Raw genomic sequence first — 16,256 nt, 5'->3', positions numbered from 1 at the left:
AAATTTTCAAACAACCCCCAAGATAGGTGCAGATTATCCTAAATTGACACATCAGAGTGCTGAAGCTCAATGGCTATATTACTAGGATTGGAAGTAGGCTCTGGAGGGGAGCACAGCAACAGAATTTCAGGATGGGAAGGGAGCTCTAGCCCAGTCACATACTTCAAACCATGAAGAATTTGACCATCTAGTCCAATAGCCACATTTGGATTTTTAAATTCATGAACAAACTAAGGCCCATGAAAATTATGTGTCCAATGTCTCACAAGTAAGAGGCAGATGAATTCATTCCTACAACTTGATTAGAAAAGCATAACCTTCTATTCCTTGAATAGTGAGCTAACAGAAGAAAAGAGGAATGTGAAGTTAATTAATAAGGCAATTAGTTGAGTGTAGGGTTAAAAAAGGGTAGAAGGTTCAAAAGGAGGGAGACGAGCTAGGAAGATGCTGCCATAAACTGGCCATGAGATGATGAAGCCTTCATTTCTGGAGATGCACGCTGGTGAGTGGAGAACAAAGTGGGTGCTGGGAAAGCTGGACAGCAGAAGGAAGGCATTGACTGGTCTCATATAATATGAAAAGATGGCATCTCCTTAGAGCATCTCCATGCCAAGGGTTCAACTCCAGATCTTTGTGTCCAACATCAGACTTGAATGTTAGCAGAGCCTGAGTTTGTTGCTTTGTTCATTGTCTGCTTAAAAATCCAGAGGTTTTTAGATGACTTTTGATCAATATACATGATGGATAGTTTAAAGAATGAATGACAAGGACAAAAATATTCCCTTTATCCACTAAGATCAACTTTCCTTGATACTGCAAAAACTGTAGGGAGGATGCTTTAAAACAGATGTCTTTACTTAATAGCTTAATAACCTCATTGTCACACAAGGACTAAGAAATGCCACATTGCTCAGGCCCTGGAATCCACATGGAGTGTCAGAAGATGCCAGTCACCACTGATGGCTCTTCACTTCACCCAGTTCCAAACTCGCCAGAGCCTCTGCTCTATACTACAAGGCCTTTCATTTGAGATTTGCAGCAGGAGAGTGTTTTGGCCATCACAGTCCTCTGAAAGGATAGTTCCATTGGAACACACGAATGCATGATGCTGAGGCTGGCTCTCACTCTTCCACTGAATCTCAGTGGTACTTCTGACTGTTCACCATGTCCCAATCCCTTTTTCAGTTCCTACTCTTCTTCCTATCCTCTTTTTATCCAGCATACTTTTCTTTCCAGAGCTCGTCATTTCAATAACACTCTTTTCATAACCCTACACTCTCCTGCCCTTTGGTCTTCACTCTTCAACTCAAAATGAACTCAATTACCTGCTTTCTTAGTGCTCACCCTCCAGGAACAAGCACCGCAGGGGAAAGCCACAGAACAGGACAGGTAAGTATCGGAACATCACCTTCACCAGCTTCAGATGGACTTGCAACACTGCCCCTCAGTGTTCCTACATTTCTCCGTCTATTCACTCTCATACCATCCTACTCTCTAGATCGACTATTTCAAACATTCCCCAGTTTCTCCAGACCTCCAACTCCTCCTTCACACTGCTCCTTTTCAAAAGACATGCAGGGCTCCAACTTTTCAGAGAAAATCAAATTAGTTGAATGGGAGCAATTTCTACTTCTACCCTTTTGCACCAAATCTACTTCTATCCATACCATACTTCCCTTCTGTCTTCTCTCTAAGGCTAGTCCCTCTACAGCGTTCTGGGTCTGATCTTCTCTTGCTTTCAACTAGTAAAGAAACATTAGTTTTCCCATCTCTTTACTGCAAACTGTATCCTACCTTTTAATATTCAAACATGCCCAAGCCCCCCCGCCACCATGTATAAATAAGGACATGGACTCTCCTTCAATGACCCCATATCTTTTTCCTATCATAACTACATTTATTAAAGGTTTTGTTTATATTCCCTATTGCTTTCCTCTGTGTCTATTTAATCCTCAATCCATTCCAGTCAGAATTTGGCCACCATCACTCTATGAAATTCGAAGCTACTCTAGTCACCATAACCTCCATGCTGTAACATCCAACAGACATTGGTCAGTCTTCTCCTTGTCCTCACAAAACCTCATGACATGGTTGATTGCTCCTTCTTGAAACATTCTACTTTCTTGGCTGTTCATCTGACACTGGGATGCTACTTCTAGGAACACATTTTTGAAGATGGTGTCCCTTTCCCTCTGGATCTCCTTCAATGATGAACTCATTACTGAGCCTCTCCCATATATGGGTTGGATTTCGTGTTTACTTGCATGGATATATCTGCATTATTTTCCTTCAAAGAACTGATTTTAATTCGTAATTACTCTTTTATTAACCGAAGTAACCAAAATGTGTCCTTTCTTCTCCCACTAGGTTGTAAATTCTACAAGAGCAATTCATCATTGTGGTGCCAATGCCTACTCAATCCAAATGCATAGCACATATTTGACAAAATTGAAATTTGTTGTATTAATAAATGGATGATATAGTACTGCATACCTTTCAATGGGCTGGAAACTCAACCATTAGGCAAGACACAAATAGCAGGCACCTAGAAGATAAGCATGATAGACTATTGACCTTTATCCCAGTACCTATGGTAGTCTTCCCAAATGGTGGGTATTCCAAACACTGACTGACCGACTAAATGAATGGACAGAATCCACTAATAGAGTGAGAGACTGACTAATCATGTAAACTCCTAGGCAAACCCCCGATTTAAAAAATCCATCAGCCTATGTAGAGTTCTTGAATTGATAAAACATTCAAGGTTGTAGCAACAACTTTTCCTTCTTTTAAGAAATGAAGTTTGGTTTAGAGTCAATTATATTACCCATCATAATCTCAAAGTGTCTCCAATAAGAAAACAACAATAATGAAAATAATACGGAAAGTCCACCACAATACAAATTATTTTTTTCATAAATACATAGAAGCAGGGGAAGGGAGGAGACTCTCATTGTTACCCAGAGTTCAGATTTATCTAAATCGTTCTAATTAGTAAATTCTGTACATTATAAAATGTTCAGCAAGAATGGAATTTTCTTATAGCTGACTCAAATCCTGCTTCGTTCCCCTCTTGGTTTTTCACTGGATATGCCCTCTTGTCAGCCTTTCTTTGCCTCAGTAGACAAGGAAAACACAGAGCAAAGCTGTTCAGTCAAGCAAATGTTCATTTTTGACAAGTTGAATGTCACATACTTTGTTCAAAGAAAATATACATACCTGAATTATACAGTTAAAAGTCTCCTCCTTGAGTGAAGCCATTTCAATAATAAACTAGTCCACAGAGACATGTGGCTTCAACTATTACAAACTGTTAAATTATGTGCATAATAAAAAAAGATAGGAAACATAAAGTAGTATGTTTATATCTGGCAGAAATGACTCAAAACCATATTTCAGGAAAGTAAACTCTGGAAACCAGCAGTTTTACTTACTCCTTGCCCCAGTGTAATGTCTGTTCTAATTCTTTTAGATGAACCTACAGGGTTTTCTTTAGCTACTGTATTTCTAGATTCTTAAATTATAAGCATAAAGGTTAGCTGATACTAGATAAGCATAGTTGTATGAATTAACATCCAGATCAAAATATTTTAAATTGCCTCTGCTTCCTTATAAGGGGAAAACACAGTGTCTCAGGAGGGTGGTAACTTATCAGCAGGCTTATCTTTCCATCCTATAACACTGAGTCCCGGAGGACGGTTTGCGCTCACAGTGATCCCCTGGCATCAGTCTGACTGCATTCATGATAGTGTGTTCGTCATGCGCATACTTAATCTCTTGATGTTGGCTTGCAGGAGTCTCAACTATAAAATGTGACAGCATTTGTTTTTCTTACCACAGAAAAAATGACATCACAAACTGTTAAAAGGTTAAACCATATATTATGGCTTCGTTTCAGAGTCACTGTTTGCGTCATATGACTGCCCAACAGGGACAGAATCTAACACACTTCACATTCCTGAATCTAATAACATATATAAGCTCGTCTGGGTGAGGCCCACTGGGTGTGGTTTTATCGCACAGAAAATCTTATATAATAATAACCTTTTAAAAAAATTGTCATTCTTTCTCCATGTGTTGATGTATTTGTTCAAATAATACAGCAAAGGACAATAGAGATTATAAAGGAATCAAAAAATTACATTTAAAAACAGATTTATGAATTCTGTTTCTTTTCTCTGGAGACCTCAGAAACTGTTTATGTGAATGGGCAACAAGTTTTCCATACTTCAACTAGTCTATCAACAAAAATATTCAGTTTCCATTTTATGTTAGCCATTATGAAAATATGTAAAAGAAGTATATGATCCTTGTTTTTTCAAAACACACACAATTAAGTTTCACAAAATACATTTATGAAAGAAATTTATATCTCCAAAATGTTTGTTCTCTATTATAATACATGCCCTTTGAGAGCAGGGTATTCTGTTCCAGCCATTTTTCCTCAGTACCTACCATACTCGGGCACTCAATAAATGTTTGATGAACTGCACTGAACATTTATTCTAATGCAAACCACATTGATGAGTACTGTGAGGAATAAATACTGATTCTGTATTTATGCCCAGCTTCCTGAAGCCAAAGTCAGAATATTTCAATGATCAGAACCCTTACTTCTATAAGGTGCTGATATGCAGTTTCTAAGACATAATCTAAAATATGATAGAGAAATTATAGTGGTTTAGTAGGTAGGTGTTAGGCAGCTAATTCAACTTATTTTACAGGAGGTATATATATATATATGCATGCCCTTGTGAAATCAAAATATTCTGTGGTTTTGTTTTGTTATAACATCATCCAGTACAATAGCAGTTCATGTTCTGTCTGCTCTCAGGCATCCCTAGAAAACTGGTGATAAAGTACAGTTGTGTACTTATTCTAAACTTACATCTGAAGTTCCTTGACTGTGTTTCAAGGTCTCCAAAAATAAGTCCTGGAAGCTAGATGTCCATGTCTTACAAAATCACAGTAGCAAACACAACAAGGGTAAATGACTGTCATCTGTTTTCTAAGAAACAGTACACTTTTGAGTTGTCACCTATAACTGGATCTAGATAGCAACATTTCTGCTTATTATAACCAACTTTTTTTTTTTTTTTTTGAGACGGAGTCTCGCTCTGTCACCCAGGCTGGAATATAGTGGTGCTATCTCCGCTCACTGCAACCTCCACCTCCCAGGATCAAGCAATTCTCCTGCCTCAGCCTCCCGAGTAGCTGGGACTATAGGCACCCGCCACCAAGCCCAGCTAATTTTTGTATTTTTAGTAGAGACGGGATTTCACCATGTTGGCCAGGATGGTCTTGATCTCCTGACCTCATGATCTGCCCGCCTCAGCCTCCTAATGTGCTAGGATTAAAGGCATGAGCCATTGCACCTGGCCCAACTTTTATTTTTTATTTGCAATCAGTGTTCAAACAAAAGGAAAGCGGGCCTGTTTTAAACTATCATCCTCAGTTTCCATATAAGCAGCTACGTAGGTGATAACATTTATTATATCTCTGTTTGGTTCATTCTGAAAGAAGTATCAGTTTGTATATGCAGACACAATCCCCTTCAGTTTTGCTGGAAAATCAGAACTTCAACACTGAATCTCCAGATAGCACTGGAAATTCATACAATGAGAATAAACACATGAAAGCACAGGATTTTGTTTACTCTGTTTGCTTCTCATGAACAACATAGTAAAATAATCCCTCAGAGAATCAAAACAAATTGTGATATAGGAGATATATATATTTGAGACGGAGTCTTGCTCTGTCGCCAAGCTGGAGTGCAGTGGTGTGATCTCAGCTCACTGCAACCTCCGTCTCCCAAGTTCAAGTGATTCTCATGCCTCAGCCTCCCTAGTAGCTGGGATTACAGGTGCACACCACCATATCCGGCTAATTTTTGTATTTTTAGTAGAGATGGGTTTTCACTATGTTGGCCAGGCTGGTCTCAAAATCCTAACCTCAAGTAATCTGCCTACCTTGGCCTCCCAAAGTGCTGGGATTACAGGCATGAGCCACCGAGCCTAGCCATAGAATATAATTTGAAAGCAACTGTTACTTTCGACCCCAAGTTAATGACTGATAAATTTTAGTTTTTCGCCTAACTGGATGCACCAGAGAACTACCGACCAAAAAAAACAACAACAAAAAAAAACAAACAAAAACAAACAAACAAACAAAAAACACTGGCAAGAAAATAAAATTCAGCCAGAAAAAAATGAGCAAGATTTTTGGCAACAATAAAATTACCATGATTTAGAAGATACTGTTGATCTTTGCTGATAAGATTAAATGAACTAAACTGTGAAAAGCGCTTTGTAAATTGTGAAGCAATATTGAAAACATTTCATTCATTATTCAGTAGTACACTACTATGTTGCAGAAGACATTATGGCAGCTTAGAAAGTTATGTTTTAAAATAGACATGAAAATCTAATTAAAAGTCGATGAGAACACTAACATTCTCAGGGAGTAGAGGTCAGTGTGAGATTATTGGGATATTTCAGGTTCTTCTTAAATTTTTAATATCATCTGACTGTTGTTTCTTGGAGCACAAATTAACTTCATAACTGAATAAAGCAATGAAGATATTTCCATTTAGAAAAAAAAGTGGATGAGAAACAAAAATAATAATATGGCCTTAAAATGCCCATATTAAAGCCAGAGATGAAGTTAGTACAAATGCACATCCCATAAAAAACTACAGCTACAGATTTGGCCCTCAACTTTCAAAGAGTCATGAAACCTGATAAATTACAGTGCCCAAACTAGGTGGGGGGGATCAGACCATAGTTGCATGATGAAGCACTATAGCCTTGAAAATCAGAAAAGTTTCACAGTTTTTTTTTTTTAATCTGGCCTCATATAGATTTTATCATGTATGCCCTTAGGTTTATTAGCATAGAGTTATATAGAAAAAATGATACAGTAAATAATTGATAAACTGTAATTTGGCATTTATTATATCTCTAGGCACTCATTGTATCTAGAAAACTATAATTTCCTTCATCAATTATGATATCCACCTCTTGTAGCAATATTTCATGAAAATGTATTTTTCTCTTTAAATATCACATTTAAGTTTTTCAAAAAGAAGACACGACATAAAAGGAAACAGAAGAGGAAATGCAGAATTGAAGGTGAGGCAAGGTATAGTACATACACCATTACATTACAGTGTGTGATGGGTGCTATAACAGGGGCAGCCTATTTGTATATAGGGCATGCAAATTGTTACCTTGATCAAGGGCCACATAATGAGGGAAGAAAAGAGCATCTTCTCAGCCTTCATCTGGGATTTCCACTGGGTTCAGCCTTAGGGATGTGGTGTTGAGATCCCACAGCTGGCCTGAATCAGGTTCAAGAGGCATATTAGTTAGGGATGCGTAATAGTAACTGCTGTTAATAGATAAATCCCCAAATCTCGATAGCATAACATAACAGGTGTTTTAGGTAAATAGGTGAAAGCATGACAGTTGGAAATACATGAAAAATGCTTACAGAAAGTCAACAGAACATAAGATAACTGAGTATTTCTATAAAGAGTTATCTGGAGTTAAAAGATGGACATTGTCATACATTAGCAACAGCCTAAGGGAGATTCTTGAGGAAGCCTTATTTGACCTCCTCTTCCTGACAAGATTAGATTAGGCATCTTCCCAAGTGCCTCCACTCAACTTGTACTTCTCCTCTTAGGCTGTCCCTGTTATAGTGACCATCACATGATGTAATGTAATGTTGTGATTTCTCCTACTAGGCTGTAAGCCCCATGACAGCAAGAATTACATCTTCTCACCCTTGTCTTCCCAGTACTCAGAACAGTGCCTAGCACATAATAGGTACTTATTCATATTCATTGAAAGAAGAGAGGAATGGAAGAAGGAAAGGAGAAATGGAGAGAGGGAAGAAGCACAAGAACTCAAAAAGATGTTAAACCTTAGAAGACAAAGACTAGCTATAATCTTTCAGTTGTATAAGAAAGTGAATTAATTCGAAAGTAAGCCACAGAAATGTGAAAAATGCCAATTCTAAATGCCATTATGCTAGAGGGGGAAAAACAGGAAAAAAATAATGTCAATTTCATTTTTACTCTTAACGCTTTTCACATTATGTGCCACTACGTAAAAATAAACTATAGAGAAGGAACATATTAGAATTAACCTACTATTAACTATAATATGTAAAAACTTTATTTTGGGAATAAATGTTGTTTGTGCCTGTTTCCATCTCCTTCCACAAGGGTAAAAAAGAAATTTCTGAGCAAACATACAGGGCAAACAGAGCCTCCCTGAAACCCTTGTGCCTGAGATACTGCTACTTAGTGTACATAAATGTATTTATCGAGCTACATGTGCAAATTATGGTGTTGGCTGTGCAAACAAGGCCATATTACTTAAGTCATTGATGGAACAAAATTTGGCGTCTTTTCAAAGTCTAGAACAGTCTTATCAGAAATTATAAAGCACTTTACTAACATTCATCTTAAGTGAATTCTAGGCTTAAGAAAATCAAGTATGAGGCTTATAGGGATACTTTATAAAAGAGTAAAAGTTGTAAATTATTTCAGGAATTTTCTCATTTATGCAACATTTGCCCCTTCCTAAATATTTCCAAATACATTTTATTTTGAGTCAATTTTCCTTTTGAGAGCCTTAAGATCTCAAGTAAAATCAATACACAAACTGAGCAGTATCTCCAAAGAAATGCTTATTAATTATAACCCGTGCCATATTAGCATCACATAGATTCAAAACTCCAGCCTTTATGACCTTGAAAAGGGAAATATTTACATATGTTTAAAATACATACACCTAGGAAGAAGTTTTACTAATCATGGAATGATATATTTCATAGAAGCATATAAGCTTGAGATACTCTGGCCAATTTGGCAACTATATATTTACATTTTTCTAATGATTTTATATAATCCACTATTTCTCTCAAGTTTCATTACAGGTAACATTCCTTGCTGTTGTCCTTCTAAATTTATAACAAGCTCACATTCTCAATTATTTTCCTGTCTCCTTTTTCCATTGAGGAAATCTTCGATTAAGTCACATTTCAATAAACTGAATTTTCTCTTGTGAGTCTCTGTGTGATGAGCTCTAATTAGAGTTCAATGGTAAACTTGATTATCCAGTTCATGGATTGATAATCAATGATGTTTGCTTCTCTTCCTTGTTCTAGTGAAGAATGCTTTCTGTCAGTGTGTTGAGATTTGGGGGAATTTTTGAATCAACGACAAAGTGAAAAGTTCTCAATTATTACAAGATTTGTATTACCCAATTCCCTCATGATCACCAATAATGAAAAGTTCACAGTGGAAAGTCTGCAGACATATTTCAGGTGTAATTAAATTAAATTCTTAGTGTTTGTCAGTGCGTGGTCCTTTGACCATCAGCATCAAAATCACCTGGGATGCTTGTTAAAAGTGCCTATTCCCAGCTCCTGTCTAATATCTATACATCCCCATCTTTGTGTGTTTTTTTAACAACATCTAAGAATCTCCCTTCTCTGTTTTAACGTTTTAAAAATAAAATGAATAAAAAGTGAATAAAATGGATTATGTGATCAATATAGGTCACAGATTTTTCTAAACCTCCCAAAATATTTCAATCTAATATGAATGTACCCAAAAGAGAACAGAGGGGTTCGCTGTTTTGGATTTCGCTGAATGACAGGAAGGTTTAGGTCTTCCCTAATGTCATTTGCATTCCCCTAGGCTATCAGAAAGGAATCTGAAATGGACTTTCCAAGAAGAGGGTGTGGAGTCTGAAATCTTGTTTCTTTGCAAGATCAGGGTGGCTGCCCAGAGGAAATCCCTCACTTTAGGGGATTACATTCCAGTTTCTAAATGTTTGGAAAACATGAGTCGATGAGCAAGATGGAGAGTTACAGAGAAAATGAAGACGATCTGAACCATGAAGAATTCAGCTCGTTGATTTGGACCCAGTGCCTGGTTTGAAAGGCAAATGTTTTATTACTTGGCAGGATTCCCATTACATGTCACTCTTTATAGCTTGCATTTTCTAGTCCTTTCAAACATCAATTCTGTAAGGCCTCACATTCCTCTCTCCCATTCATGGACTAAAGACAGACTTTACAGGTACTGAGAAAGTTCCCTCCCTGTACTTAGGAATGAATGAAAAATGCTAGGATCATTACAATTTCTCTATATGAATTTATTGTTGGTTCCTACTGATTGTAAGTTGGAAATGTTTAAAATACCTAAAAGCATCATAATACCAGTCCAGATTATATATTTTTTCCATTTTTGTTATGCCTGTAAAATAAAAATGGTAAACATTGATAGTATCAATGGGCAGGCAATAGATGAGTAAGTCATGTACAAGATGGAAGGAAAGTGGAACTATGGCAAAATGGAGAATCAATGTCCAGTCTGAAGGAATTTTTTAAAATTGCACTGGCCAAACGAAATAGTGGTCTTTTAATACTGCTGGCATGGATCCAGCAGTATTAAAGATTTCCCAAAACTTTACTGTAAAATACCTACAATGATTCAGAAGACAACACACAAAAACCAACGATGGTGAAATCAGTACTATTAGTCAAGTTATTGCCAGAATTTGAAAAGAATCTACCAACTGTAAGACTGATGGAGCTAGATGGAAAAAGTCTCATGCTATGCTGGCCTAGAAGTCCATAAGAGAACCATTTGTCTGTTTTCACTGTCAGTCCCTGGGGTAACCTCTAAAGCCTATTCCAATCACAAACCTGAGGAATTATCCTTGCTCCAAGTGATTGTTATTTTCTGTGCAAGGAAAAATAGAGCAGACTGATTCCCTTTAACTACCTATCTACCATCCAAAGACTACAATTTTCAGGAAGAGGCTGAGCAGGAAGCGGGAAAGGGCATTGTGAAAGGCTCTACCACTTGTAAACATTTATTTACATGTGTGTCTCCATTGACTAAAGTGGGAGTTTCTCAAGAGATGGAAGATGACAGTTTCCATGGCTGTGAATAACAGTGGACTAACACAGCACCTGGTATACACAGAAAGTCAATGAATATTAGTTCAACAAATTAATGAATGAATGAGTGTGAAGGGTAGTTTAAAAAAGTTAGCGGAGAGCCCTGACAGCTAAGTTTATTAGTTCAGACTTGGCATTTTGCAATAGAGCATCAACAAAAGGTTTTGAGCTCAAAAATGATTTAAAAGGAATAATTGCAGGAGCTGCTAGTGCTCTATGTACTAAGGCAGTAGAATTGGTCACTAGATGAGAATGACGGCTCAAATAACCACAAGTATATACAGTGGCAGTTCAACAAGTAAAACTGCTTGCTAAGTTGCCCAACTATGCAAATTTTAATTCTAAAAATGAACATTTTACATAATTAAGAAGTCAATTTCACAAGGAGGCTTTCCAGGTCCCCTGTAAAAAATAGGAAAAATAACATTTCTTCTCCTAAAAGAGGCCAACACAAGCCCAGGGTGACTGTTCTGTTCCACTTAGATAAAGACATTTTATTTTAAATAAGTTCCATGGATTGCACCATTGTGGACTCAGCAATGTTAAGGAGTCCATAAACCTGGAATCTGTAGCCATTTTCCCCCCGAACTTTTTTGTGACATTTTAAGAATCTTCAGCTCTTTTTTTGTGTCAGTGCCTTTATGAGTCAAATGGAGTTACAGATTCTACCCCCTCATGGGAATATGAAGATTAATGATAAAATAAGAGTAAAGCATGGAGTCTCTCAGGCATTTGAATGCAGTGATTCCCTTGGATCACTGTGGATCCCTGTTGTTGTACCTCTTCATATCTGAACGTATTTAATGTGATTATTAACCTGCAGGGTAGCCTGTGACCTAAAGAAGAGGTAGGGAGGTAATATTTTGTTACAAATAGCAGGGTTCAATGAAGACTAGCTCTTTGTCCATCTATGGAGCATGTGGGAGTGGGAAGGTGATGGGAGAGAATGGCTCGTAATATCCTTTTGGTCTGTTTGTGGACATTTTGTCACAGCCTGTTGGTTCCTAGAATACTTTATCACTTTCACCTCTTCAAGAACAACTGCTATTGTGTGATGTGAGTACAATTTAGAAAGTTCTTAGACACTTCTAGGTCTTTAACCACTTTGTTAACTAAAGCTTTGATGATTTGAAATGAGTCTGTTTCTAGTCAATATACATTTTTAAAAAAATCTTAAAAAGATTGCCGTTTCTATATCTAAATAAAATCACTGTGACAGATTTTTGTAAAGGTATAGGTGTAACACTGACATTAATCAAAAATAAATAATTCTTTTACAATGTCCATTCAACTATAACTAAACCCACCTTCATGACGGGCGGGGGGGGAAACTCGTGATTTCTATCCATGTGTACAACAGAAGCAGCCAGAAATTCAGTCCTAGTGGAGACATATAACGGTCACACAGCTATGACATTCTAAAAGGAAGAAAAATCATAATTATTAAGTAATTCCATCAGGATTAGCATTAACAGTAATCTGGGCAGGAGTTTTTAACACCCAAATAGTTGGCTCTCTGAAGTTTTCAAATGAGAGAGGGTTTTGTGCTACAGGCAGATTTACAGCCAACTCCTGGGTGTTCGGACCAAAATTCCTGCTAAAATATGTATGTGTTATTTTATCAGATCAGATTTTTAATTCACAGCATACTTCCATACTTGACAGCTCAAAAAAGGCTCTTTTTAGTAAATAGTAAATATTTTTCTGTTTAAAAGTTTAAAGAAATTATTACATTGTGTTTCTTTTCTTTTGAGGGAGTTGAACTTGATTTGACTAAACCACTCTAAATTAGAAGAAACATTTATTTCATAAATTAAGTGATATTTACATTGCGTAAAAAGTCTCCAGTTGGCGGCCAGGCACAGTGGCTCACACCTGTAATCCCAGCACTTTGGGAGGCCAAGGTGGGAGGATCACGAGGTCAGGAGATCAAGACCATCCTGGCTAACACGGTGAAACCCCGTCTCCACTAAAAATACCAAAAAAAATTAGCCAGGCGTGGTGGCGGGCGCCTGTAGTCCCAGCTACTTGGGAGGCTGAGGCAGGAGAAGAATTGCTTGATCCCGGGAGGTAAAGGTTGCAGTGAGCCAAGAGCACCACTATACTCCAGCCTGGGCAACAGAGCAAGACTCCAACTCAAAAAAATAAATTAATTAATTAAAAAGTCTCCAGTTGGCAAGGAGGTGACCTGTTAAGGAAAATGAAGTAAGTGCATTATGTGAGCTGATAAGGTTTTGAAAGAGTGGAAACCTAAGATATCAGATGGAAAAGGGCACTCCACATTGCACTGCCTTTCTTCATAATCAATATGCCATATTCTATAGTGCAGGGAAGTTAACTCATTATTGGCCTGGTAGAGTAAGTGTTTTTATTTTTATTTATTTTTTATTTTTTGAGACACAGTCTCACTCTCATTGCTCAGGCTGAAGTGCTGGGGAACAGTCACGGCTCACTGCAGCCTTGACTTCCTGGGCTCAAGTGATCCTCCCACTTCAGCCTAACTCCTAAGTATCTGGGACTACAGGTCCACACCACCACGCCCTGCTAATTTTTTATATTTTTGGTAAATATGCGGTTTGCCATGTTGTCCAGGCTGGTCACAAACTCCTGGGGTCAAGCAATCTGCCTGCCTCGGCCTCCCAAAGCGCTAGGATTACAGGCATGAGCCACTGCACCCAGCCTGAGTCAGTGTTTCTAAAGATAATCTTCACTGTGGGAAAAAGGAAAGGAGATGAATATGTCTCTACTTATAAACTGATCATTGTAAACCTGGAAGTTTGGCCTTAAAAAATGATACATCTTGGATCATTTAAGCTCTTTTTATACTGGGAAAACTTTGCAATCTACCAAACTTCATTGTAATGGCATCTATTTTTTGTGCTGAAATTTTGAACTTGTGATCTATCTAGATATCTAAACCATGAGATGAACTCTAAACAACTACATTTTCCATGACACATATTTTGGATATTGTCTAGCTCTCTTTGCTATTGATTAGTAAGGCTGTTAGTATTTGACCAAGTACCTGGTCTCATCACAGCCCCATTTTCATGTCTATCTTCATCAGGGCTAGAATTTACATTTTGGCATTTGGATTACTGAAATTGCCTCTTCCTTGCCAAAAAACAAAACAAAACAAAACAAAACAAAAGAAGACATCACGAGAACACCACTGTGTCTTGGAGTTCAACCCACAGAACTGTACATCAGCAAAAAATTACATCAGCAATACCATTAGTAATGTTTCAATAGCATTAAACTTCTCTAAAACACCATGTAGTTTTGATAGCACAAATACTTCTTAATTCAATAATGTATGATTTCTCAATTCCTGCTTTTAACAAGTGTCACGATCAAGACTTTCTTTGAAAAGACAGAGTTACAATTCTGCTTTTAATGTAAGCATGTCAAATATTTCTCTAAGCTCTTTGTTCAATAAAAAATATTTATGTGCCTACTTACACATGCCAGACACTGTTCTAAGGCATGAGGATTGAGTAATGATCAAGTCAGAGTCCCTGTCTTGATGGAACTTACATTCTAACAGTGGAGACAGGCAATAAACAAGTGAACAAATAAATAGAGAGAGAACACAACACATAAAACAATGCCAGGAGTACCAAGTACAATGGAGACAAATAGGCACTGGTAGGGGGAGGAAGAGGTTGGTTATTTTACACAGGGCAATCAGGGAAGGCTGCTAGAGGAGCTTACATTTGGGAAAAAAACTTACAATGTGAGGGAAGGAATCATGGAAGATACGAGGCAGAAGGTTCCAGACAAAAGAAAAAAGAAGCACAAAGGTCCTGGAATGCAAGCTTACTTGGCATCCAAATGGAAAAGCAGAAAGGCTTACGTAGCTGGAAAATAATAAGGGAAGAGGACAGTGGTGGGAAATGAGGTCAGAGAGTAGCCAGGTGCTATGATTTGAACGTTTGTCCACTCCAAAACTCATGCTGAAATTCTAATTGCCATTCATTCTCCAGCATGAAGAGATGGGATTATTAAGAGGGTATTGGGCCATGCAGACTCTAACTCTCCTCATGGATGGATTAATGCTGTCATCTAGGTAGTGGGTTCTTATAAAAGGGTAAGTTCAACTTTCTCACGCTCCTCTTTCTCTCTGCCTCTCTCTCCTTTTCTACTCTTGTGAAATGTGAGGAACAGTGTTCCTTCCCTCTGGAGGATGCAGCATTTAGTGCACTATTTTGAAAGTGGAGACAAGACCCTCACCAGAGACCAAACCTGCTGGTGCCTCCAGTTTTCCAGCGCCATGAGAAATAAATTTCTATTGCTTAAAAATTACCCAGTCTGTGGTATTTTGTTATAGAAGCACAAAATGAACTGAGACACCAGGGACCACATCACGTGGGGCCTTGATGCTGTGGTAAGTGATATGGTTTGGGTCTGTGTTGCTGCCCAAATCTCAGGTCAAATTGTAATCCCCAGTGTTGAAGGTGGAGCCTGGTGGGAGGTGACTGGATCATGGGAGTAAATTTTCCCCTTGATACTGTGCCACAATAGTACGTCTTCGTGAGATCTGGTTAAAAGTGTGTGGCACCTCCCCCTCTCTCTTGCTCCTATTCCAGTCATGTTAAGACATGCCTGCCTCCCTTTCACCTTCCACCATGATTGTAAGTTTCCTGAGAACTTCCCAGAAGCTGAGCAGATCATCATGCTTCCTGTAAAGCCTGCAGAACCGTGAGCCAATTAAACCTCTTTTCTTTATTAATTACCCAGTCTCAGCTATTTCTTTATAGAAATGTGAGAATGGACTAGTATAGTAAGGAGTCTGGATTTTGAGTGCCATGAGAAGTCTTTGGTGGATCCTACACAGAGCAGCATGGCCTGATTTACATTAAAACATTTGCGGTGACTGCAGGAAGGAGAGTCAACTGTACGGAATGGAGCAAGCAGTTAGAAGGCTATTGTAGGGGTCCAAGCAAGAGATGGAGATGGCTTTGACCAGGTTGCAGCAGGGGAAGGGGTGAAAAGTGGTCAGATGCAGGATACATTTTGATGACAGATCCTGTAAGATTTGCTGATGATATTGTATGTGGGGTCTGAGGGAAAAAAAGAGGCCTCAAGAATTATTCCAGCTTTTAGCTCCAAGTGAGTTACTGTGAAGAACGAAGAAAAATGCAGGATAGTGAAGAGAAATTAAGAATTTTTTAAGAATGTGTAAAGTGTGAGATTCCTATGTTAGACATTGATGTAGAGAAGTAAACTTGGCAGTTGATATATGTGTTTTTTATTGCTGTATAACAAATTAC

The sequence above is a fragment of the Papio anubis genome, chromosome 13, assembly GCF_008728515.1.
Source record: "Papio anubis isolate 15944 chromosome 13, Panubis1.0, whole genome shotgun sequence".
NCBI lineage: Eukaryota > Metazoa > Chordata > Mammalia > Primates > Cercopithecidae > Papio > Papio anubis.
The sequence above is the reverse complement of the archived record's forward strand: the minus strand, read 5'-3'. Positions refer to the sequence as shown.